Below are 26,645 nucleotides of genomic sequence, written 5' to 3' on the forward strand. Positions count from 1 at the left end.
CAATATATGTGTGCAGAACCGAACAGTTCTCTTGTTGCTCAGGGAGAATTAGATTTAGAGGGTATAAATGACCCGGGAAGAAAAACAAAAATGCAAGCAGTTTACATTCATTTCCTAGTGTTCTTTCTTTGGGTGTAGCTGCTTCTGTCCATCCTTGATCAACTGAAACTGAGTTAGATCTTCTCTTTGTCGAAGATATCCACTTTCATCAGAATACATCCTCATACAGTACTGTTGTTGAGGTATATAATGATCTCCTGGTTCCTGTAGCAGGTTCTTAATGAATTTTACATATAGTAATTCATTTGATCTTTACAATAACCCTGAGAAGTAGGTGTTGTTATTATCTCCCTTTTACAGAAGAGGAAACTCAGCTGAGTGAGGTTAATTACTTGTAGGATACATTTGCAATATAAAATAATTAAAAAAAAAAAAACCTTTAGTATGGACTGGTACATTGATGCCCAGGACCATCCAGCTCCTAAATACCTTAGGTAGTATTTGCATTTAGTATTTCTTGACTCCAAGTATCCTGGTCATACCCTATTCCTGTATACCAAACAATTTCTCAAGAAGCCACTTACTAAAATAAAAATAAGCAAAACTTTTGGTAGTCTGTTTATGATGGCTCACTACATAATCCTAAGTAATTCAATATAAATTTGGCATCACTAAGGATGTAGAGTTAGTGACATAAACGTTTTGGGATTTGTTTGTTTGTTTTCTGTCACTAAGGGAACATTTTTCTTGATTGGAAGATCATTATCAGGTTAAAAGAAGATTCAGCAAGTATCCTAATAGCCTGTGATTTTGTTTGGTTTCCTCTTTCTGTTTTGATACAAAGACAAGAACAAGACAAGAAAAAAAGACTGAAGGAGAACGTTTGTTAAACAACATTGAATAAAAAAAAAGCCATAGGGATTTTAGGTTCTTTGGATTAGTAGAACTTGAGCACAGATAAAGTCTTAGATCCAGTAATTAGAGTAAGTAGGTAATTAAAGGCTTCTGACTCCAGAATCTAAGAGAACTGTCAAAAATTGCAAGCCAAGCTACTAGCATCAAAGTTCTAAGCCTGAAATGGAATGGTGACACACAAGTTTCTGCCCCTAAGAAAAAATTCAGTGTGAATCACACCTTATTTTCTACTTAACCTTAATGGGTAAAATAGAGGTTAAGTTACCTGAAAGTAGTTGAAGCTTATAAAGGACATACCAGTCCATACTTAAGGATTTCCATTTCTTTAAAACAAAGTTCTATATTGCATATATGTCCTACCAGTAATTAGACGTTTAATAAAAATCATTTTATAGGGGGAAAAAGAAGAGTGATAAGATCTTGTTTTCACTCGTTCTTTTAGAATCTGCAAATGTTAAGAACTTGCCAAGTAATATGGTCAATGTAAGGCACTCCCATTTAGTCAAAGATCCCAACGTAAAAACAAAACAAAGCACAACAAAAAAATCCACTATGCTGAAGAGGAAATAAGCAGATTTTTGAAGGCCAACTTTGCAAACCAAAAATATCAAGTGGAAGTATCACCTGGCACATCAGCAAATAGAACTCTGGCATTAAGGACTGCAAAAAAAACTAACGCCTTCCAGCACTACTTGGCTCTAGCGTATTTTCATAGAACCTACTAATGTGACGCATTAATGAGGGGAAGGGAGGAAAAAGGGGAAATAGGGACCGACCAATGAGGGACCAGTTCTCAGAGCATGTTCAGATTTGTCCTTTTCTTGATGGACAGCACAGAGCATGCTCCAAAGATTTAGTTCTCATTGGCCAGTTTCTCCAACTCCTCTTTTAATCGATTCATTTATTCCTCCTTCCATCCGACCAATCAACATGCATTTATTATGCACCTTCTACATGCCTTGCACTCTAGGCACAAGCTTCAAGGAGGAGAACCAACATCACATATATTGTATTTATATGTACAAAACAGATACAAGGTAACCGTAAGAGGGAAGGCAGTAACAGAGGGAGTTAGAATGGGTTTTAGGCAGAAGGTTACTTGAGCACATTTCAGGCACGCTGCTACAAAGTTACAGAGAGTGGAGATGAAGTGTTATTCGTGAAGAAAGGCCAGTTTGGCTGGAATATACTATGTGGAGGTGAGTAAAATATAATGAGGCTGAAAAGGAAGGAGGTAGTCAGTATGTGAAAAGCTTTAAAAGACAAACGAGGAAAAACTAATAGCAGCTCATTAAGGGCTCAAACATTCTGCAAGGCATTAGGGAGCATAATTAAGCTTAAATAAGGCTAGATTTCTGCCCCTACTTGGATCTTACCCTAGTCCCTGACACAAATACATATGATACACAAAATTTTATAGTAACTACATTAATTAATTATAAAATAACACTTAAAGGCTGAGGGATAAAGTTGTTCCTGAGATGGTGTCTGGGAAGTCTTCCTGGAAAAAGAGCATTTATATTGGGTTTTATAGGATAGGTCAGAATTTAACAAAGTGACTCTGACCTCTTTATATAGGTATTAGTCACTTTTCCGTGAGAAAAAAAACCAGGTAATCAACTACTTGCATGATCTAAGAATTGTTTATAACTATTAAAGGCTAGTTGTGCTGTTGGACTGGCCACAAGTGGTCCCGGTTTTTCTTAGCATTTTCTGAATTTCCACAAAAGGGGATTTCAAGAACCTTATTGCTTTTAAGCACAAGAGACCTGTGGATTGCTGAGTGGTTTCTCCTAGAAGCAAAGCTTTCTTGGTCTCATGGAATTGCCACAGTGAATTAAAAGCAGGAAGTACTAGGCATTTCATGAAAGTCTCTCTTTGTGAGGAATGTAGTTTCTACCTGACCACAACCAGTTCATCCCTCTCACCTTATGAGTGACTTTATATTGTTTCATTATATAATTAGAGTCATTGGAAAGTACTGTCATGAAGACTGGGAAGATGGAGTAGTGATCAGGGCAGGCTACTATGGCTTAGGAAACAAAATCTTTCTGTAGGACGTGAACTAAGACAAGTCATTTACTTTTAGTTTTATTTTTAACCACTAGTTCCCCTTTTGTAAAACATGACTATTAAGCCTATTGCCTGACTCAGAAGTATTAATTAGGTATTTAAAGGTACTTTGAAATATTCAGGTGAAGGGCAAGCTCAAAAGACTGTTATCTCAAGAAAATATAATCCTGGTGATAGCTCCAAAATTATTGTGCTTTACCTTTCTGACCTGCTGAAATGGAATTATTAAATAGATCCCAATGACTAATTTTTTTAAGAAAAAAATAGAGACATTTACATTTTGGAAAATGATTAGTTTCCAGGTTGCCCTTCTATTTTCTATAACCTTCATCATTATCTAGTCTTGTCATCCCTTCAGCAAAATGGAAATGCCTGGGTTATACCTCAAGAATTCAGTCAAAAAAGAAATACATTTTATCTGTGCCACCCTTATAATTGCTTTAATTTTTCTTCTTAATAAAGATCTGACTGCCCCTATAATACATAAAGGGAGTTTGCTCCATTAGGCAGAGTGGACAGGCCCCATTTTATCCATTTAATGGACCTCATTTAGGCAGGGAAAATAAAACATAACTTGTCTAGGAGGGATGACCAGGTTTTGTTCCTATCATTTTGTGGTCATTTGCTATATTGATGCTAAGGTTAAGGGGCATGGGTTTGAGAGATGCCTTGAACTTTTTGGTGGCTATTTCTTTCTGTCTGTGTCCTTGAGAATCTTATGGGTGAGAAGTTCACACTAATTCCTTAAGTCTTCTTAGAGACATGGGAAGAAATTTACTTATGGCCACCAACAAATCCATTAACCAACCAATATGACAAATAAAGACAAAAAATAATATGTGGTCTTGTTTTCACAAGAGAAGAAACAAATGTGAAATAATAAGAAAATGATTAAGTGCTAAACTATGAGGTGTTGACTAAAAGTTCAGTAGGTATTCAGAGAAGGGTGTGGTCATTATATGTCCTGGAACATGAAAATAATAACTCACAGTCAGAGAGAGCTAAAGGTATAAAGGGGTGATCAGCTTTAAAAAAAAAAAAAAAAAAAAAAAAGGACCTAAGATTTCAATTTAGAGAGGAGACGTCCCAACTTTGCTTAAATCACATTATTTGAGGTATATTTTTCTTCTATTATTTTTAATATGTGGACATTGAACATGGAAAAGGATTTACAATTAAGACCCATTCTAGAGAAAATGATAAGGTGTGAAACCTTTTTGGAATATATGGTTAATGAAAATGGTTTTTAATAATTCTATAAAATCATATTTCAATGTAGCTTTATGATAGCTAGGGAGGCCTTTTAGCAGGCAGGAAGATATAGCTTCTTTTTAGCAAACCCACTTAAAATAAAATGCATTTTACAATTAGGTTGCATAATAAACTCTTAAGAGTAACCTAAAATGGATTAAGGCATCTAGGAAGCCCCAGGTGCCAAAGAGGGATTCATTTCCATATTCTCAGCAGCAACATCATAAGTGCCAAGAGAGGCTCTGCAGGGACTCTTCCAAGTAACTTCCTAAAGGCATATTCCCCTTTGATTTCTCTGGGTTTAACCAAGGATTATGGTAGATCACATACCATCCTAAAGTCCAACATTGATTCTAGTAAGCATCTCTCCTTACTGCAAGCAAACTGCAAGATCAAACCTTAGTTACCATTTTGTTAATATATGAAAAATTCTTTAAAGAGAGAGAGGAAAAAAATATAAAACCTAGAATTAAATTCTTGACTCATGCAAAGGAAAAATAAGGACATGATTATAACTCTTTTAAGAGCATTGCCTATCACGAACCTGCCAAAAAAAAATAATGTTAATTTTGAAAAAAAACAAGAAAAATTATAGTGTTTTTCAAATGTAAATCTGCCACTAAAACACTATTCCAATGTCTAATTCAAATGGAGGGGACTGTGAAAGGAATGTTGTTGTTCAGTTGTGTCCAATTCTTTATGACACCATTTGGGGTTTTCACAGCAGAAATACTGGAATGGTTTTCCTTTTGCTTCTTCAGCTCATTTTATAGATGAGGAAACTGAGGCAAACAGAGTTAAATGACTTGCCCAGGCTACAGTAAGTGTCTGAGACCAGGTTTGAACTCAGAAAGCTGAGTCTCTTCCTGACTCAGGCCCATTGTTCTATCCACTGATCCATTTAGTTGGCATGAAGGGGTTCAAGAATGTTGTGACCATTAAGCATCAACTCTAACCAATATTATTAGCCAAATTATTCATGAGCACCATAGTGGGTTTTGTCACTTGTGACTTGAAGATCAGTTATCAGTAAGTTCAAAGAGTCTCATAACCTTCCTAAATCATGATTAGAAACCTGGCCAATGGATGGTGAATTGTGTGGCCACAGAAACATATAAAACACTTATTCAGACATAGAGGTTCAGGTCTGTATTTGTTGAGGGAATAAAAGAAATATTCTCCTGAAGTTGAACCTGAAAAATATACACTAATGATCATAGTAAAGATTTGCAACTTTACAAACTATGTCACTTTGCAAATAATATTATCCAGGATTTTTATTTTTATTTTTTAGTATGCATTATTTGACTAACATGGAGCCTGGGTTCCCTACCACATGAGTGTAAATAGTCTCTTAGACTGCTTGTGTTTAAAAGTGATAAATTTGAGGCTTTAGCTCTCTTTCAGTTGCATTCTCCCCTACTGAAACCATAAAGTGAATTAATGAGAAGAGAGACTTAACCTTCACCTAGACAACACCCTTTTATCACAGCTCCAGGTCTGGAGGAGGGGAGGAAGTTGTTTGAACTATGACCACTTTGAAATCAGGATGCAGGTAGGGTGGTACAGCAAGTCAGCCATGGAAACTTCAAGAAGCCAACAGTCTTCAAACTGACAATAAAATAACAGGAAGTTATATAATCTGAAGAAAACTGACCAGCTCTTGCCCTCAACAACTCTGCTGCTCTTCATGCCATTGATCTCTACGATATACTCCCATACTAATGGACTTGGGTTACAGAAGCATGTTAAAATCATGAAGAGGAATTTTACAAAGAGATCTTAGTAAGTGATTTAAACTGTGAATTAGCTTGTGAGTCATTAAGCATTTATCATGCACCTGTTGCATGTCAACCTCCATCTTAGGGGGTTTCAAAGAAAGGCAAATGACAGTCACTGCTTTTAAGGAGTGCCCAGTTTGATGGGGGTGAAAACATGTAAACAGCAATGTACAAATAAGATATGTAGAAGATAAATTGCAATAGTCTTGGAAGGAGGGCACTAAGATTCAGGGAGGATGAGAAAGTGTGAAAGGTGAGATCTTAGCTGAAAAGTTGAAGGAATCCTGGAAACCAAGAAAGCCAAGACAGAGAGGGGAGAGGGTTCTAGAAGTGGGGAACAGTCAGATAAAATGCTCAGAATCAGGAATTGGAATGTAATCTGGAAGCAACAGCAAAGAAACCAATGTCACCAGAACACAGTTACATGGAGGAAAATAATGTGTAAGAAATCTGAAAAGGCAGGAAGGGACCAGCTTATGATGGACTGGGAAAGCCAGAAGGAAAGTTTCACAGGAGGGAGCATCTGAGCTGATCTTTAAAGAAAGACAAGGCTTATGAAATAGGCAGATGAAGTAGCTCATTCCAGACATAGGAGCTGGAGATATAGGAGGCCGAATAGAGTGAGCACTAAGTTCAAATACTACTTCAAATATTTATGAGACGTGTGACATTAGGGAAGTCCATATGAACTCTTTCAGCTTCACTGTCCTCATCTGTAAAATGGGAGGATGGCATGAGGTAGCATGTGTAAAGCACTTTGCAAACCTTAAAACATTATATGATTGCTAGCTATTAAGTAATAGAACTTTAAACATCACTATTTGTGAGTGATCACATATTTATATCTAATTCTAATAAATTTTTGTATTCCTTTCTTTTCTTTTTTATGCCTTTTTTATTTGAAAAAACAGAAAACAGAAAATAAATACAAAACAAAATAAAGCAAAACAAAAGAGAACATTGCCATGTGCCTAGTAGAACATGAAGGAGGATTCAAAATATATAACAACAAATTACCATATCAAGGAAGTATATATATTTGTAGAAGAAACTATATTCATAAATAAATATTTTTTCTTTACTTCCTTATAAATTGTTCTTTGGTTCTCTGCTGCACACCTTATTTATTCTTTTTTCCCCTTTTATTCCCCCACTACTTCCAAGCAAACTACATTTAAGAAAAAAAATATATATATGTATACATAATAGATTTATAGATACATACACACACTCGTTTGTAGAGAGCTACAGATTATGGGGAACCCTGGGCGAGATATAAAACCCTTTAGTCCAGTGGAACTCTGCTGATGTGTCTGGTTTGGCTTCTCTGGGGGGGGCCTGAGAAGTCAGGAGGCATGACAACCTGCGTTGTAATTAAAGCAGAGTTATACTAATGCAAGGAAACATCTGCACACAATAGCAAGTTGTTTATGTGGTCTTGCATGTACACTTTCCTATGTTAGTAGTGCATGCACAGTGTGCTATAATTATATATTAGGGTGTATAAGGCTGAGAAATTTTTGAATAAATGGACTATCCCTGTTTGACCATCTTTTGACCTTAGCCATGATCAGGATTTGGGCTGGTACCAAAATCCTCCAGTGAGTAGGTCTGGACACATATCCACACCCACTGCACATGCTGTGTTCCCTTTTAGAGGTAATTCTTTGAACAAATGACACTTGTGTTTCCTTACACAATTTACTTTCAAACTCCCATGCAAATGTGATTGAGAAGAAAAGATTGGAACTAATTTTAAAGCAATAACAACAACAACAACAAAAACATCTGTAAAAATGATCTGGAATTAAGGAGGAGAAAGGAAATCAAAGACTTGATTGACACTTTATTACATTCAAATCTAAAAGTTTGGTCACACCATCTAGTTACAGCAGACTTAACTCTTGCTGATTAATTATTCAGACAAAGTTCTCTTAGCAAATATTTACCATTTAGTTCCTAATTAAAATGGAACTTATGTTATCCTTTTATAGAGGTCATTCTAAAGGTCTTTGCAAATGAAACTGGGTAAGAAGAACAGAAGAACTGCTAGAAAGCATCCTACTAAAAAGCAGTCATCAACAGGTTAATATTGGCAGTTAACATCAAATTCTAATGATATTCCATATGAATTTTCTTATCCAAATATCATGTCCTTTTTCTTTCTTGTTTTTCCCTCTCTTTTTTGGGGGGGGGAGGATAATTAGGGTTAAATGACTTGTCTAGGGTCACACAGCTAATAAGTGTCTCATACTGGATTTAAATTCAGGTCCTCTGGACTCCAGGGCTAGTAGCACCAAGCTCTAGAGCAAAAGTAGATGCAAAAAAAAAAGATGCAAGTAATAGAAAGCAGCTTAATAAATATACATAGAGGACAGTAATAATAACAGTTCACTTTATGTAATGATTTATAATTTGCTTTGTGCTTTTTCAGTGTTACTATTGTAAAAGCCAAGGTATAGTAATACAAAATTGGAGTTAACTCTTAGGAAAAGATCTAAGAATCGAAATGGAGAGGAAACCAACAGAAGTATAATAACATTCTTACTAAAAGTCAGCAAGATATTGGGCTGTTTATTTAACAAAGATTTATTAAATACTTGCTGTATGGATACAAGGATATGCTAGGTGCTATTTCCATTCAGGACAGGACCCCTTTTGGCCTGAGAAATTATTATATGACCCTGGACATTAAAGTATATACAATAGATATGCAATGTTACCTGATTTATTATTATGACCCCCAATTTCAGTTATGAGACTCCATATGAGATCATGACCTATTGTTTAAGAAACTGGGCTTTGATTTCTCTTCCTTGCTTGTAACATGGATATAAAATGCTGCCTACCATCCAGGAAATTCATGGAATATGAAGGCTTAACATATGAAAAGGGGATTCGATTTGTCTCTCATTGCCCCAGAGGCTCCAGAACTAAAAATTTTAGGTGGCCAAAATTGCAGAGAAAGAGATTTAGGATTGAATGAGGGGAGAATGACCTAACAGGTGAGCAAAAGTGAGCTGCCTAGGGGTGGATTACAGGAAGTAGAGATGCGAACTGTTCTTTCAAGCAGAAGGGATGTGGTAAAATTAATTCCTTCCCACTATCACCCCCAGCTGCTTTCCTCCCTAGTCTACTTCCCCTTCCTAAGGGAAATCTAGGAACCGCCTAACCTAATTCACAAGGTTTAACTTTCTCTAAAAGGATGCAAGGCTGTTACTAGCTGATTTCATTTATATAGCTTCTTAATTATCTAAAAGCATATAAAGTCCTAGGCACTGGCAGTCAGTCTTGGATTTCTTAAGATCTTGAGAGTCATCATATCCTGTCCTGATAATTACACATATTTCTGTATGAAGGAGGAATGGTCCTACTGTTTTCCAGTTTCATTTCCTTATACTGTTAGGGTAAATTAAACCTCCTTTTATTAAATGTTTGGTGATTTGGGAATATTCATCTCATCCCACCTTTGAACTGCCTCCTATAGGAGAGATGATCTTTTATTGAAACACCCTTGTTGATACAAGGATGATCCTTGTTCAGGTATGATTTGGACTATTTGGCTTCACAAGTGTCTTACAGCTCTGAGATTCTGTGATTATTAAAAAAAAAGCAGGATAAAAAGGAGAAACATAGATAAATTTAATATACAGTGTTATATAATAAATGTAACATATAACATTACAAAAGTGTTTATATAAAGTCTTAGGGAAATGTCTGACAGAGATAAAGTGAAGTCTTCTTGGGGTAGGTAGCATTTGATTTGGGTTTCAAAGGATGGGTTGAAATTAAACAAGGAGAGAACGAGGTGGGGAAGGGGCATGAATAATAATGTGAGTAAAGACAAGAGATCCCTGACTATACTTGAGGAAGAAAAAGAAGTTTCAGTTTCATTAGTATATGGAGAACACAGAGAAGAATATCAAGATAAAGATGGAAAAACAGGGTAAAACAAGGGTATAGAGGACCTTGAATGTTAGACAAAGGAGTCTGAATAATAGGAAGCCACTGATATTTTAGGAACTAAACAATTCTAGATAATTACAATAAGGATTACATGTGTGAATTATGAACTGAGGAAAGACCTGAACAAGAATAAAGAATGCATGAATAACAATCTCACTATCACATTCAGCACCGGCCTGACTTTTACCAGATGCCTGTGTCTAATTTATAGTGTGGTCAAAAGAACAATGTATTTGCAATTGGTAGGGCTAGGTTTGAATTCTCTCTCTCTGATTAGTCATTTAATTGTGTCTCTGCTCTCTCATCTATAAAACTGGGATAATACTTGCACTACTTTATAGTGTTAGGAAGGAAATACTTTGTAAATCTTGAAGTGTGATGGAAATATTTGTTGTAATTCTGGCCTCTACAATGATAGGAGGACATGGAACTTTTGGAGAAGCTTCAAAGGAGAGCCACAACTATGATTAAAGGATCAGAAAATAAGACCTATGAGAAGAGGTTTAGAAAATTAATATTACTTATCCTTTAGAAGAAAAGAATGAGAACTGTTTTCAAAAGGAACTCCCAAAATATCTTTTATAGAAGGAATTTTTTTTTCGGTATTAATAGAGGACAAAACAAAAAGAAATAGCAATATACAGAAAATGAAATATTTAGATTTTGGGAAAAAAACCACTTATTTAAAATAAGTGATATATACTGGAAAGGTAGAGAAATTTTCCTTTTCTAGAAAGGTAGAGAATTTTTCCTTTTCTAATTTTTGTTTTACTACTTTTCCAATATATCCTGGTTGGGTATATGTTTCTCCTCCATCAGTGTAGACCATAATCTTTCTGTGATTAAGAATCTTTGGCTAGGGCCTAAAAATTCAGTCTGATAATCAGCTGAAGTCCTTTCAAAAGCATAGTCATGTCTATCTGCGATAACATGGATGATCCTTCTTGAAGACAGGGTGATGAACTAATGGATTTTTTTTTCAATATCTATTTTGCCAGAACTTTTTGATATATATACATCATTGAGACTTAAAAGTTGGAGCCAATTGGAAAAATAATTTTTGGTGAGGGAGGAAGAAAGAAGAAAGAAGGGAAACCTAGACCTATTGTTTTAACAGTAGAGAGACTTTCTGATACAAAAATTTCCTTCATCAACAAGAGCTGGTAACCTAACTATAGTCTCAGAGAGTTGCCTATAGTAATGCCTGCCCAGGATCACACAGCTAATATGTCATCAAAGATTCCTGATTTAATGGCCATTCCAGTCCTCTAAATCTCCATAATTCCTTGCCTCTTATTCCATCATGGGCATTAAATCCCAAATCTCTTTTCCCTTGTACTTATAATAGATAAAGATAATGGAGAAAATTCCTCTGAATCATGTAGTATCTCAAAACTATCCAAGTTTCCTGGCATATTTTGGGTCAATACGTTCTCAAAATTTTCAATATTGTTTTTTATAAGAGGATACTAGGGCATTATTAGTTCAAAACAAATTACATTTATCTACACAGACTATAACAAGGAAAATACACACACACACCAAATCCTTACAGCAAATTTCATTCACTATTCCTTATTACAATTCCTTATTGCAAGTGGAGTTCCTATTCCCTTTGGCTTTATCTTTAGCCCGCATAAGGGGCAATCAGGTAGTTTACTCATGAATGAGTATTGGCATTCAATAATAACATCTGGATCTCCCTGAGCTACTACCTGTCCTGTCTCACACAACTGCCTGGGGAGGAGGGATTGGAACATGCAGTCAGGCAAGTGCAACAACTACCAAATAGTCCTAATGGCTCCTCAACACAAAGATAATTATTTTTGCTCAGTCACTCATGGCTGATAATAGAAAACTTTCCTGCCGTATTTGGAGATTGCTGGGAATCTCAGTCTTATAGCTACAAAGCAGTGAAGCTGGCAACTTGACTCCTCTCAATAGAAATATAGCTGAAGGGACAATCTCCCAGTGGAGACCCCAGCACTGGACCTTATTGCCCAAGACCCTTTGTTTCTACTATCAACAATGATAATCCTTGAAGAGAGTTAGGAGGATTGACTTAATCTTCTTCCTCTGGCTTTTAACACACTTTCACTTTGAAACATCCTACACTGAGAGAAATTCCCTTACCTGATAGCTTACTTGCATGTTCTTTGGGCTATATTCTTCAAGACCCTCTATCACTGAAGCATTTTAGGTCCAGAAATATTGTAGGGACATAGATCAAAATGCACGAGATTATGTAGACATAGGTCTTTTATATAAACAAATATCCAATCAAAGAATATTCTCTCTACACTGAGGAACATCAGTAAAATAAGAACTTTAAAAAATGCAAAGAATAGAAAATAACATCAATCTATAAATATAAGTTGCATGTGTATTAATATAAGAGTGTAGTATAGAGGTTAGAGGCAACTGCTGGGCTGAGGCAATCCTCAAGGTAGACAACCTTCACAACTCATATTCTATCAATCATCCAGACATATAGTTATGGACTAATAAATTCATTCCTAGGGGAAGTTTTACTTCTCAATAGGGAAAGTGGGCTCCCCATTCTCACATCTGTTGATTTATGACCCGCAATCTAATTATTTCAGGGGTAATGCTATTTCTGGCTCTAGTTTAGGGTTTTGTTGAAAAGGAGAAAGATGAAAAGAAGAACTGATGTACAAATGAATAGGTTCAACATGAACTGGGCAGAGAATGAAGTTATCATGTGGCCAAGCTCACCATGACCTGGCATTAGGAGTAACCCTGTTTCTTGCTATCACGTGTCAGATCTTGTCACTCTAAAACACTGCCAAGAGACCTGCTGGAAACAGTGGCTTCTTTTCTTAAAGGTCCCTTGAGTCCTTGATTTTTCTTGCTTAGCAACCAATCACTGGACAGCCTGAAAAGCAATCTAGAAGGTCAGAAGTCAGTAAAAATCCCAAACCCTTCCTTTTAATAGATAGATATGAATATGTATATATAGATATGTATGTATGTATATATTTATATATGTGTATATATATATTTATATATAATTTATGGAATAAGGAAGCATTTCCATAATAGTATAATAAAAATATGATTTTACATGAAACTGTAAATTTTATGTACAATTTTATATCATGTAAATTTATTTTTTTCTTTCCTCTTCTGTATAATGGCTACCATTAACTACAAATAGGAATATATATACATACACATATAAATATATATATGCATAAATATATATGTACATATATATGTAAAATTATTCTATATAGACTTCTCTTTATCAGTTTTCTCTAGTTGTAGATAGCATCTTTCTTAATATGTCCCTTATAGTTAATTTGGATATTTTTAAAAATGAAAATGACTTATACATTCAAAATCATTCTTAAAACAATACCATTGTTACTATATCTGGTAAACAAGTATACTGTATACTGTAAACAAAGGATAAGGGTGCCTTTTAGAAAAGAAGAGGGTGTTTCCAGTTGGTCTCTTATTGGAACATCTTAGTGTGACAAATGCGGATGGAGAGTATACTGTTATGGAAATCTGACACAAGTAATGGAGAGGTAATGTACAGTGTACATAATACCTTTGTATACTGTATACAAAGACCAGAGTACCTTTTATAAGAGAAGAGGCTATGTCCAGTTGGTCTCTTCTTGGCAACATTTCAGAGTGACAAGATCTGACACAAGTGATTGAGATTATACCGTATACAAATGATGGAGTTACTGTATAGTGTATAAATATAGTTAGTAAAGCAAATTCATACACTGAATGTGTCTGAAAACATGTTTCCTTTTGTACCTGTGGTCCCTCACTTTTTCGCCAAGATGTAGCAAGCGTATTTCATTGTCAATTTTTTGAAGTAATTTTTGTTCATTACATTGAATAGAGTTGTTAAATCTTTCAAAGTTTTTGTTTTCACTATTAAGAGTTATTGTTTTGCTGGTTCTGCTAACTGAATTTGCATAGCCTTATACAAGTTTTCCTAGGTCTCTCTGAACCTGTCCCTTTCATTATTTCCTATGTTATATTATATTCATTAAATAATTCATTCAGCTACTTACCAAATCCCTTTCCAGTTCTTTATTATAAGATATAGAGTTAACATATATTATAATAATATATACTATAGTAATATTATATATCTATATATCATATAAAATATATACAATTTCCATTTTCCATTTTTTGGTTATCTCTGAAAAAACCATGGCATAATAGATAGAGAGCTGGTCTAGGAGTCAAGAAGGGCTTTTCTCTGATACATTCTGGCTGTGATCCTGGGCATGTCTCTTAACAACTTGGTACCCAAGGCACCTTGTCTAAGACTATAATTTTGTAGAACAGTTATTCATCTCCATTGGTTGAGAGTCTTTTTCACTCCAGTGAAATTATAAGTCTGGTCCAAAAAAATTAAAACTGGAAGGGAACTTGGAGATGACTTACTCCAATTCTCTCAACTTAGAGATAAGGAAGCAGATCTTGATAGAGGGAGAAATTTACATAGAATTGGACAGCTAGCTACTTAGTAAATTCAAATACTGGTCTCTTGGTCTATTGACTTCTAGTCTTAGTTTTCTTAGGCTTCTACTCTGTGTGATCTCCTTTCTTTATAATATATTCTTTAAAAAAATCTTTCATAAAAGGAAGCAATTTTTAAAAATTGTAAATGGTTGGCTTAATAAGAGATGTTTTGTTTAGGATAAAGAAAAAATGTTAAAAGAAGAATGATAATAATATAACACAACAGCACACTTGTATAAACTAGATTTTCATAATTTTTAAAAAATTTTTCACATACATTATCTCATTTTATCCTTACATGGATCCTGAAAAGACAGAGTAAATATTATCTTGTTATCTTCATTTTTCATATGAAAGAACTTAGACTCAGGGAGAATAAGTGACATTGTCGGTGAGAAAATTAGGAATTATTGCTTACAGCATGTTGGCCAATGCTCTTTCCACTAAGAAGTTAAAAGTATTCTTTTCAAAGAATATCAAAATAGGACAGAAAACAATCTAATACAGTGATGACTCCAGAGGTGTTCTACATTCTACATACCAGCTCTGTGACAGTTAATAAGAAATAGAAGGAAATCTGTCTTAAAGATGTCAGGATTAGGGAAGCTTTTATTCTTTTGAGGCTTTTAGCACCAGAAAACTTCTGATATGTGCTAATGCAAGTTAGTAGGGTGTTAGGACTGAAAGTACCCTTGCTTATTCAGGAAAGGATGTTGTTTTCCAATGGTAAGCTGAGCAAGCAGGAATGTTATGCATGCCTACACTATGGGGACATTTATTACTACACCCCAGAGGCATAGTTGGGTTTCAAAGGTTTGCTCATTATTTACAGATGACTATCTCCTTCACCATCTACCCTGAAATAGCATCAATTCTCTCTAGGGGAGAACATGGGCCATGTTTCAATGAGGGGAAATGACCATTCAGCTACAAAGGCTATGAAGAAAGGTGAATCATAGCCATGGATGGCTTATCTTCCTCCGTAAGAGTACGTTACATTGACCTACTGTTGCTTCACATCCTCTGTGTCTCTATCTTCCAGGCTCATTTAATCAAAGCATCAAATCACTGACTCAGAATATGAGTTGAAAGAACTTCAAAGTCCATACAGAACCTGAGTAAGAAATTCCTTTACAACAGTAATGAAGAGGCTGTGTGGTGCAATGGAAAAGGCACTGAACTTAAGTTCAGAGGAACTGAATTAGAATCTTGGCTCTGTTGTTTACCATATTTGTAACCATTGGCAGGTTATTTCATTTCACTAGACCTCAGTTATTATTATTTTTTTATATAAAGTAAGCATATTGGGCCAAATGACCACCAAGGTCCCAAAATCTGCTAGAAGAGCTCCAATAATCACTTCACTGACTTTGAAGGCAGACTGTTTCACTTTGGACAGCTCATATGAAGTAATTTTTTTGAACAGGCCTTTGCAATTATCTTCTATTAAATGTTACCTTCTTTAGTTTGGTCAAGGATCCTTAGATCCTTACCATTGCATTTTGTGTTGGCTATCCTCTCAGCTTTGTGTGCTCATTTTATTTAATGAGTATATCATCTATTCTTTTGTTAAAGAATTGATAAAAATTTTAAATATCACTAAGCAAAGCACAGATCTATCAAGCACCCTAGTAGAGTGCTACTTACTAGGAACCTCCTTCCAAATTGATATAAAACCATTGATAACAATTCTTTGGATCTAGCTATTCAATTTTTTCTGAATCCATGTACTGCAATGGTGTCTCTATCCCACAACAAGAACAACAAGCACTTTGTTATATGCTTGCCTAAAATTCTGGATTAATTTTATTTATAACATTTCACTAATCTACCAAACTAATGAATCTTTAACATGACTGCCAGTTTGGACATCTTTGGCAGTATTTTTGACTGAAGTGATGTTATTGTATAATTATTTGGAATTCAGAACAGGTAGTATAGAATCTGTTTCAAGGGGACTGTTGTTTTTCCTTTGTTCTCTAAGAGGACCATGACATCTGGGAAGTGATGCTATGGCACACAGATGAATTGGATTTAAATGAAAGTCACCAGCCTCATTTTGTTCTCCAGAGCTATCTGTGTCCAATGGCTAGATCAGGATAATTGGAGATGACTCTGAATGCATGGGAGACCTTGGCCTTTTTAAGCTAAGACTTTTAGTAGGTCTCAGTTTGACTGAAGCAACATCCATTCAGTAATTAAGGCTAGGTAAGAATTGAAGCAAAGAATGGTCTCTTTTTACCTATTACAAAAATCAGTCTGGGAGGGGAAGATCTTCAGGCCTTTTCACCAAAACAGTCAATCAGGGACCAAACTATGACCAATTGGACCTTGGATTAGGATCTATTATTGGCCAATGAGAATCAGAGTTATTTGACTTTAAGGTAGGAATTTAAGAAAGAAATCTAGCTGGTAAACCCCAAGCTATCTTGGGAGATTTCAGTGATCAAAATTTACATTTCTTTGGACAGAGCAGATAATGGTATGACATAAAAAAAGGAAGGAAGGGAGGAAGGGGAAACAAAGAAAAGAAAGAAAAAAAAATAGTTGTATTGTCTAAGTAATTGGAGCAGCTCTACTCACAGAGCTTGTTATTTACCCTTTGTCCTAGAAAAGGATCATGACATCAGGGAAGTGATGCCATGACATGCAACTGAATTAGATTTAAATGGATGGATTAATGAGAGTCCTTATTTTTATAGATGAGTAAGAGAACTGAAGCTCAGAGAAATCAAATATCTGGTTCAAAGTAACATACTAGGTAAAGAGAGAGGAAAAGCTTACATAATAAACAACTTTAGTAAAGATGCAGAATGTAAAATAAACCCACATATCTCATTAGCAAAATCCAGCAGCAGAAGAAAAAGAACTTTCTTTTAAACTGTAGACAATATAAAATATTTACATGAAAAACCTGGGGATTATATGAACACAATTACAAAATATTTTTCATATTTGTAAAGTCAGATCTAAACAACTAGAAAATGTTAATTATTCATGGGTAGACTGAGTCAATGTAATAAAAATCACAATTCTTCCTAAATATAATTATTCTGTTCTATACCACACTACCAAAAAATATTTTGTAGAACTAGAAAAATAATAAAATTCATCTATGAGAACAAAGGGTCAAGAACATCAAGGGAATCAATTTTTTAAAATGTGAAGGAAGATAGCTTTGCAATAATAAATCTTAAGCTTCATTACAAAACAATAAGCATAAAAACAATATCATACTGACTAAGAAATAAAATAGTGTTTCAGTGATATAGATTAGGTACACAACACACAATAGTAAATGATTATAGTAATATGGTGTTTATTAAACCAAAAGATGCAAGTTTTTAGGATAAGAACCCACTATTTAACAAAAACTTCTGGGAAAACTAGAACATAATACTAGGAGTATTTCACACTGTATGCAAAAAAAAAAAAGGAAGATAGAAACAAATTAGGGAAGCATGGGATCGTTTATCTGTCAGATCTATGAGGAAAGAATTTATAACCAAATAAAAGATAGTATTATGGGATATAACATGGATATTCCTGGTTACATTAAATTGAAAAGGTTTTGTACAAACAAAATCAATGCCTTCAAAATTTGGAGAGCAGAGAACTGGGGGAAATTTTTTATTACAATTTTCTCTGATAAAGAGCTTTTTGCTCAAGTATATAGAGAACTAAATCAAATTCATAAGAATGTAAGTTATTCCTCAATTGATAAATGGTCAAAGTATATAAATAGGCAGTTATCAGAAAAAGAAATCAAAGCTATCTATAGTCATATGAGGAAAAAATGCTCTAAATCACTGTTGATTAGAGAAACACAAATTAAAACCACTTTGAGGTACCACTCATACCTATTGGACTGACTAATATGGCAAAAAAGGAAAATGGCAAATACTGGAGAGGATGTGGGAAAAGAGTATTGGAGGAGCTGTGAACTGATCTCAGCATTCTGGAAAACATTTGGAACTATACCTCCAAACCTATAAAACTGTGTATAACCTTTAATCCACTAATAGCTGGTCTACTACTAGATCTGTATCCCAAAAAGAATTTTTAAAAATATAAGGAAAAGGACATATAGGTACCAAAGTATTTTTAGTGCTTTTTGTGGTGGCAAAGAATTGAAAATGTAAAGGATGCCATCAACTGGGTAGTGGCTATTGTGGCATATGATTGTGATAGAATACCATTGTGCTCTAAGAAATGATGAGCAAGATGCTTTCATGACTTTCATGAATTGATGAAGAGTGAAGTGAGCAGAACCTGAAGAACATAATAACAGCAATATTGTGTGATGATCAACTAGCTACTCTCAGCACTACAATAATCTAAGACAGTTTCAAAGGATTCAAAATGAAAAATATTGCTTACCTCCAGAAAAATAACTGATGGAGTTTGTATGCAGATGGAAGCATACTTTTTTTTTTTTATTTTGGGGGGAGGGCTCTGTTTTCTTTCATAAGATGACTAATATAGACATATGTTTTGCATGACTGGAGTTGAATAATCTCTGTCAAATTGCTAGCCTTCTCAAGGTGGAGTAAGAAGGGTGAGAAGGAAGAGAATTAAAAACTCAAAATTTTAAAAAATGAAATTATTTTTACATATAATCAGAAAAAAAATATTAAAAAAATAAAGAGCAAAAACTAAAACCTGGGTCTTCTCTCTATGAGTTCAGTATTCTTTCCATAGTACCAAGATGCCTTTCTACCTAAGCAAAATATATGATTTAATCTGAGATTAAACAAATATACACCAACTCAAACCTTTTAAATCTTTTTTTGAAATGTCAAAGTACAATGTTGATGTTTTCAATATGTATCTGTTGAGAATATAACTTCAGTTAGGATAATAATAACCCATTTCCATATATGTCATGAGAAAGAGGTTACATAGTTTATTAGAGGTATTTCTATTAATTGGTGACTGTCACCCGTACTCCAGCTGGCTAAGTGCTAATGCGTTATTCAACGAGGCTTTGAGCAGTTCCTAAACATTGTAAATAGCCTCTATAAAAATGGTTGTTGTTCATAATGGTGTTATTAAAATTGGGAAAATATTGACTCTGATGAAGGAAGCCAATAGATTCTGTGTTTGATTGAAAATGTTTTCTGGTAGGTTTGTATTTTGGACTATGTAATTGATAATTTCAGGCAAGAACCACAGTGAGGACCATAATGGGTTTAACATTCTATAATTCAAATGTTAACATTTGGTCCAAAGCATCTTTGGGGTCTACTGCTGAGATAGGCTGTGGTCTCAAGGTTACATGATATTTCTGTTTTTACAAGTGGAATTAAGGCTACAATTCTCTTTCTCCCTGTGTGTGTCTCTTTTTCTCTTGGTGTTTCTGTCACTCTCTTTTAAAAAACAAACACCATATTTTGAAAGTTCTTTCTCTCTAGAATGAAAACTGGACACATTTTCTTGTGACACCAGTTGGGCTTTCCCTGTGATTTTCTAAACATAATTAATTGTAAAGTAAATAAAGATGGCAAAGTGACATATGCACATGAAAATATCCATGGCAAACACCTTCACTCTCATGGTAACATGATATCTTTTCCCTGTTAATCCACAGTTTTTTAATGGAATTGCCAAAATAGTCTTCCTAATGTTTAGTTATGATATTGTACTGCTTAGAACCTTTTAGTGATTTCTATTGCCTATGGAAAAAAAAAGAAATCCTACTTTCACTTAAGTATATTCATATTTTATTGCAATACATTAATTTAATAATGTCTTAGTATATGAATGGCTTGGGATTCCAAAGTATTCATGGCAATGAGGAAAGAGATGATTTCAAAGAAATATGGAAAAAAAAATATGAACTGATGCAGAGTGAAGTTAACAGAACCAGAAAGATACTTTATACTATATTTACAAATGAACAATTTTGAATCCTCTTAAAAACTGTTGTGGAATTAAATAAACAGAACCAGGAGGATAATTTATGCAGTAATAACAACACTAAAGATGGAATCAGCTTTAAAAGTTATAAAAACTGTGATCAATATACAATGATTATTTTTTATTCCAAAGGACCAGTAATGAAATATTCTATCCATGTCAAAACAAATGAAGCATTTAAGGTGCATAATGAAATATATAATTTTGGATGTAGTCATTGAGGAATTTTTTTCTTTAATTATATATATTTATTATGAGACATTTTTTTTTCTTTTTTCCTAGTGTGGTATGAAGTAAAAGGGAGAGAGTAATAATAAACATCTATTAATTTTTTTAAATGGAAAGGTGAGAATACTACACAAGTGGGATACTGCATGCACTTTCAAAATAGATTACTGTATTATTATTTTTCTTACCTGTTTTACTTTGTTACAAGGGACCTCCCACATTATATGATAATCTATAAAAGTTTGTAATATAAAAGTTAAATATATCAATAAGCTTTAAAAATGTGTTTGTTATATCTTTCTTTGTTATATATTTCTTTCAGTATCATTCTCTGATTGAATATGGTGAGAAGACTGAAAAAGTAGGTCAGTTACAGGTTGTAAAGGGTTTTTTTATTTGATTATGTAGGTAATAGAAAAATCACTAGAATGTGAGTAGGAGAGTTACATAGTCAGACCTGTGCTTTAGGAAGGATCCTAAAGATCCCCTTGACAACCAAGAAGAAGATGAAACAGAGTAAAGACAGAAAACTATTGGAAAAGACCACGTATGAGGGAATGAAGTTTGTAGCTGTGTGGTAGTTATGTCAGAGGAAAAAAAGGAGAGATATACTAGAGATGTTATAAAGACAGTAAAGTCAGAACTGATTAGATATGTGGCATGAGATAAAGTGAAAGGTAAGGATGACATCAAAGTTGTTATTTTGGGTTACTGGGAAGATGGAGATGACCTTGATGGTGGCAGGGAAATTCAAAAGAGGGGATTTTTTTTTTTTTTTTTGATAAAACAGAATGAATTAGTTCTGGATATGTTGAGTTCATGTCCACAGGACATAAGATGTTTTCGGTGACTAGAATAACAGTGCTATAAGCAGAATTGAGAGAGTTTAGAGAGTAGCCTTGGGAGAAAGTATAATGAGTTCTCTTCTGGATACTTTGAATTTGAGATGTGAGGCAGTTGATGATAAGGTCTTGGAATCAACACTTTAGTGTGAGGGCTTTGGTTTTTATTTGTTTGCTTTTCAGATTTGTTCACAAGAAACTTCAAGATGAGATCAAGACACAGAATCAATAGGATGGAATCCCAAAAAGTACCATGAATTAGGAGAAGGAGAGAAGCAAAAAGTTAATCTAGAATACTGAATGTTGATGGGAGTAGGTGTAACTTAAATTCTTAAATGGGGAAGATTTCTGTATTAGAATAGAAACTTATATACAGCATTAAATTAGAGATAATCTAAGAGACAAGGCATTAGCATTAAGGATGGTCATTGGCAACATTTCTTTAGCTGAGAAGAGCAGTAGTTAATGAGAGCAGAAACTTGGGAAGACAAAAAGGAAGGTGGTAGAACAAAGCACAAAATTTTGTGAGAACTGGTAGTTCTTCTTCCAGTGATAGAATCTAAAGACAGGCAGTCACAGGTTCAATAAATCTTAAGGAAGTATCACCCCTTCTGTTAACTAAGTACAGTGGTTAAAGTCACAGTTTTGTCAATGTCACCAAGAAGGAGGAGACTTAAACATCTATAGATAGATGATTGATAGGTAGGCAAGTAGTGTGTATATGTGTATACACACACACACACACACACACACACACACACATATATGCTGATGTTGGAGGATCATGCTTGTGTAGTAAATAGAGGGTGAGCTTTAGAGTTAGCAAGCCTTGGATTAAAGTCTTTGCTTTGTCAAATATGTCCATGTGACAGTAGGCAAATCACTTTAGTCCCCAGTTTTCTAAAATTGTAAGGTACAAAGAAATTGGCACTTTACATTGGTGGATAAATCCATACTTGGAGTTTCATTTGGTAATGAAATTATATGTCTGTTCTGTTTTCTCTGTAATCGTGGAAATTGATATGACTGACAAGGAATAAAAGCCTTAAAGTCTTTCTCTTGGTCTGTTCCTTGGGTTCTTCTCTTAGTTTGTTGCTGATCACTTTGTAGCCTTGGACAAGTCATTAAGGATAAATATCATAGAGCAGAGCTTGACCCATTTATACAATAATATTGAAAACATAGTGGCTTGGCTAATTGCTGTTTGGAAATTGCTCTGGGATCCTTAGATGAAAGCCATCCTTGAAATGTAAAGACTCATTATGATAATTATGGCTATTTAAAATAAACAAGTGAACACTCTTTTCATGAAAGGTTAAAAACTATTATCAACTGAGTCATATCTTGGAGATAAAGTTCTACTCTTTCAAGGTTAAATGAAATTATTTACTAAAGCCCAACACCTCAATGCTCTGTGCTTTTATCTCAAAAGTATTTGCTAATTTCTAGCAATTAAGGCATTCTCCCTCTCTCTTTCTCTCTCTGTGTATATTTTTCTGTTTCCATCTCTCTCTCTGTCTCTGTCTGTTTCTGTCTCTGATTCTCTTTCTTTCTTTGTCTCTCTCTGTCTCTTACACACACACATAACCACACATACATTTTTTAGAAACAGCCATCACAATTCACTTAACAGCAGCATCCTAAGAGTTCTAGAGTAATCACTAAAATGAGGTTAAATCTGCTGGAGACAGCTAGGTAGCACAGCTCGTAGAGTCCTGGCTCTGGCCCTCAAGAATACTTGAGTTGAAATGAGGTGTCAGACACTTAGTGTCAGGAAGACCTGTGCTCAAATCTTGCCTCCAAAAAATATTTCTGCGCGACCATAGGACCATAGAGCCATAGGATCAAAGTGACCACTTTAGTTGCTCCAATTTTCTAAGACCATGAGTTATAGAGAAATTGGCCCTATGCATCAGCAGATAGACTTTCCACACAGGCAGTTTCCCATGTGATGAAATCATATGTCTGTGTTAGTGTTCTCTCTGTAATTAAGAAATGAATATGACTGACAGGTGGCAAAAGCCTTAATTTTCTCTTTTCCCTTGGTCTGTTCCCCCTTTCTTATCTGATCTCTTGCTCTACTTTCATATTGGATTCTTTCTAAATTTTCTATTCCTGGTTTAGCGCTAGTATATCCAAAGAGAGCATCACTTGTCTGGGAACCTCACCAAAGATTTAAGTACCTAGGAAAACTTGCACATGTACAACACAATAAATAGCTTAGACTGTATTTCAACTTCAGTGGTTTTGTTTTTCCTGCTTTTTTGGTAATGGGTTGTAAATTTAAGGAGTCACATTGTAACTCATTATCAGTTTACAGGATCAGTGATTTGTTACTTGGGGGACTAAGGGGGTTAATCTCAACAGGCATGCACATTGCCACCAATAAAGCAGTCATTCCAGCTTCCTGCTGTTATGTTCAATTCTATTCTTTTTTTTTTTAAACAAAACATCTGAAGACACAACTTGTATGTTTCCATATCATGACCTCTCCCCCATCATCCCCTCTATCTTTTATATGTATTTTGGTTGTCAGGATGCCTTATACACTTTACTATTTTTTAAAAGTATGTTGAAAGATTTCAAGCCTGAAATTTGTGCAACTTCTGCTGTAACTGTTGTAGTAACAGTAATAGTGACATTTATATAGCACTTGCAAAGTGTTTTAAATACAGCTATAAACCTTTGGGGGCAAACAAAAGAAAAGAGTTTCTCAATCAGTAAATTCTGTTATCTTGGATGTGGGAGGAGGGGAATTTCAGGAATGGCAGATTAAATTAGAATTTTGTTTACTGCATTTGGAGCCTGTTATGCATTGTTCAGTCCAACCAAGAAGGTCTGGTTTTAAGGGAGTTTATGGTCAGCTCTCCTTTATCCTTATCCACCTCAAGAGTATTAGAGATTTTTCTTGTTGGGTGGATATATTTAGAGGAATTTTTCTTTTCTCTCAGTAGGGAATGCTGGCCATTTTTAAAACTCCTCTGTCCTTTCTATGACAGCAGGAAAAGTCTGCTTCAGGGGGAAGTACATTGTAAACAATTATAGGAGGAAATCCTGTACACTCATACTCATGCAGATATCCACTTCATTCAATACAAAGCCAAGTTGAGCCCTCTTTTTGTGTTATTTAGTTGGCAAACCGTTCCCCCTAATAATGGTTTGGTTTTGTTTCTAAATTCCCTGACTAGAGCAAAAAGAGAAGCCATTCTGAGTCTTAGTTCTATAGCAGAGATTTGTTGTTTTTGTTTTTTTTAACCTGTTTATGTGTCAAAGAGTCATTTGGTATTCTAGTGAAGCTTTTTCTCTGAAAAATATATATAAATACACAAAATGACACACATAATTACAAAGAAAACCAACTAAATTCAAATGCCTTTTTTCACAGTATTAAAAGTAGAAGTTCACAGACCCTTGATTCAAGAACTACTCATCTAAAGAATTATAGGCACCTGGAACTGGTGGAGGCAAGGAAGGAATAAGTATTAATATAGTACCTAATAGTCAGCTAGGTGGCATAGATTGAGTGTTAGGCCTAGAGTCAGGAAGTCTCATCTTCCTGAGTTCAAATCTGACCTCAGACACCAGCTGTATGACTGTGAGTGAATCTCTTAAATCCATTTGCCGCAGTTCCCTCATCTGTAAAATGAGCTGAAAAGGAAATAGTTAAGTACTGGAGTCTCTTTGCCAAGAAAACTCTAAATAGTGTCATGAAGAGATGGACATGACTGAAACAACTATTGTTATTGTTATTCACTGAAGTGATAAAATAGCAACAATATAGTATCTACTATCTGCCAAGCACTGTGATAAGAACAAATATTTTCTTATTTTATACTTCTAAAAATACACTGAAAAGAAGGTGCTTATCATTACCTCCATTGGATAGTTGAGGAAATTGTGGCAAACAGATGTTAAATGGCTTGCACAACTCATTTCTTCCTGAAGAGGATTTGAAAGAATTTCCTTCAATCCCCTTTCTCCAGGCAAAACTAGGACTAAAACCATGCAAAAGGGTCAGTAGTCTAAGCTTTCCCTGAATAACAAAGGGAGACAATTCAGATATTCTTTAATGATGTTTTCCAATACCTTCCAAGGCAAGCCAAGTTTTTCTCATCTCAACAATGAATGTTCTCTATTGTATTGCTAGCCATTACTATTGGAGAACTATTTAGAAAATATTGAAAATGGCAGCATCTTCTTTCCCTCCTTCCCTAGTATTGACTAGATTATAATATATATTTGGTTAGGCTGTTGATTTAGCTATATTTATATATCCAATATGTATCTAATACATATTTATTGGAAAGCACTGAAAATGAATAGTAAACTCAACCTAGATTGAATAGAAAGAGAAAAGTGAACTAGGCTACATTTGGAGAAACATACAGCCTTTTCCATAACCCCAAAATATTTACTACTACAAAGTAATCCCCTTTTATTTAATATGAATGTTATTCTGGAGCTGCTATATGGCTGAGTCATTTAATGCCACAGTTGCAAAAGAATTGAAACTGGGAGGATTGAAAAGCAGTAAAAGATATGTATTAGGTGATTGCAAGCTGCAGAACATTACTTAGGATGAATTGTTAGAAGAAATTGAGCTGTTATTGTTCATTCTTTGTTTTTAAAAAGACCAATGATATGGAGTGATATCTTGACTGGTGTGTGAATTGGTTTTAAGTGAGACCAAGCTGCAAAAAATGCGTGGTTAAGGACATGAGTGACTCAAAAAGGTTGGGTGCTCATATACCTAGAGTAACGTCCCTTGATAGCCCAATTTGCCAACGTATTATTCAATCAGTGGATGCTAACTTAGTTTCCGTTTTATTTTTCTGTGCTTCTATGAATATTTGGGCTTATCTGGGGTTATTTTATTTTATCTTTCATATAATTTGGGATATATATGAAATAGAGGTATTTCTGATTTAAAGGGTATGAAGAGTTAGGCTTTTCTTACATAATTCCAACATGTTTCTCCAGAATACTTGAATCAATTCACAGTTTCTCCAGCAGTATTTTAGTAAATCTGTTTTTCTTACAGCCTCTCCAACTTTTTATTTTTTTTTTAAATATAAACTCTATGTCCTTTCATGAAAGAAATGGCAAAAGTTGAGTTCCCTCTTTGTAGTGTCACCTCTGCTGTCTCATACCA

This window comes from Sarcophilus harrisii, chromosome 5 (genome assembly GCF_902635505.1).
Source record: "Sarcophilus harrisii chromosome 5, mSarHar1.11, whole genome shotgun sequence".
In the NCBI taxonomy this organism is placed as follows: domain Eukaryota; kingdom Metazoa; phylum Chordata; class Mammalia; order Dasyuromorphia; family Dasyuridae; genus Sarcophilus; species Sarcophilus harrisii.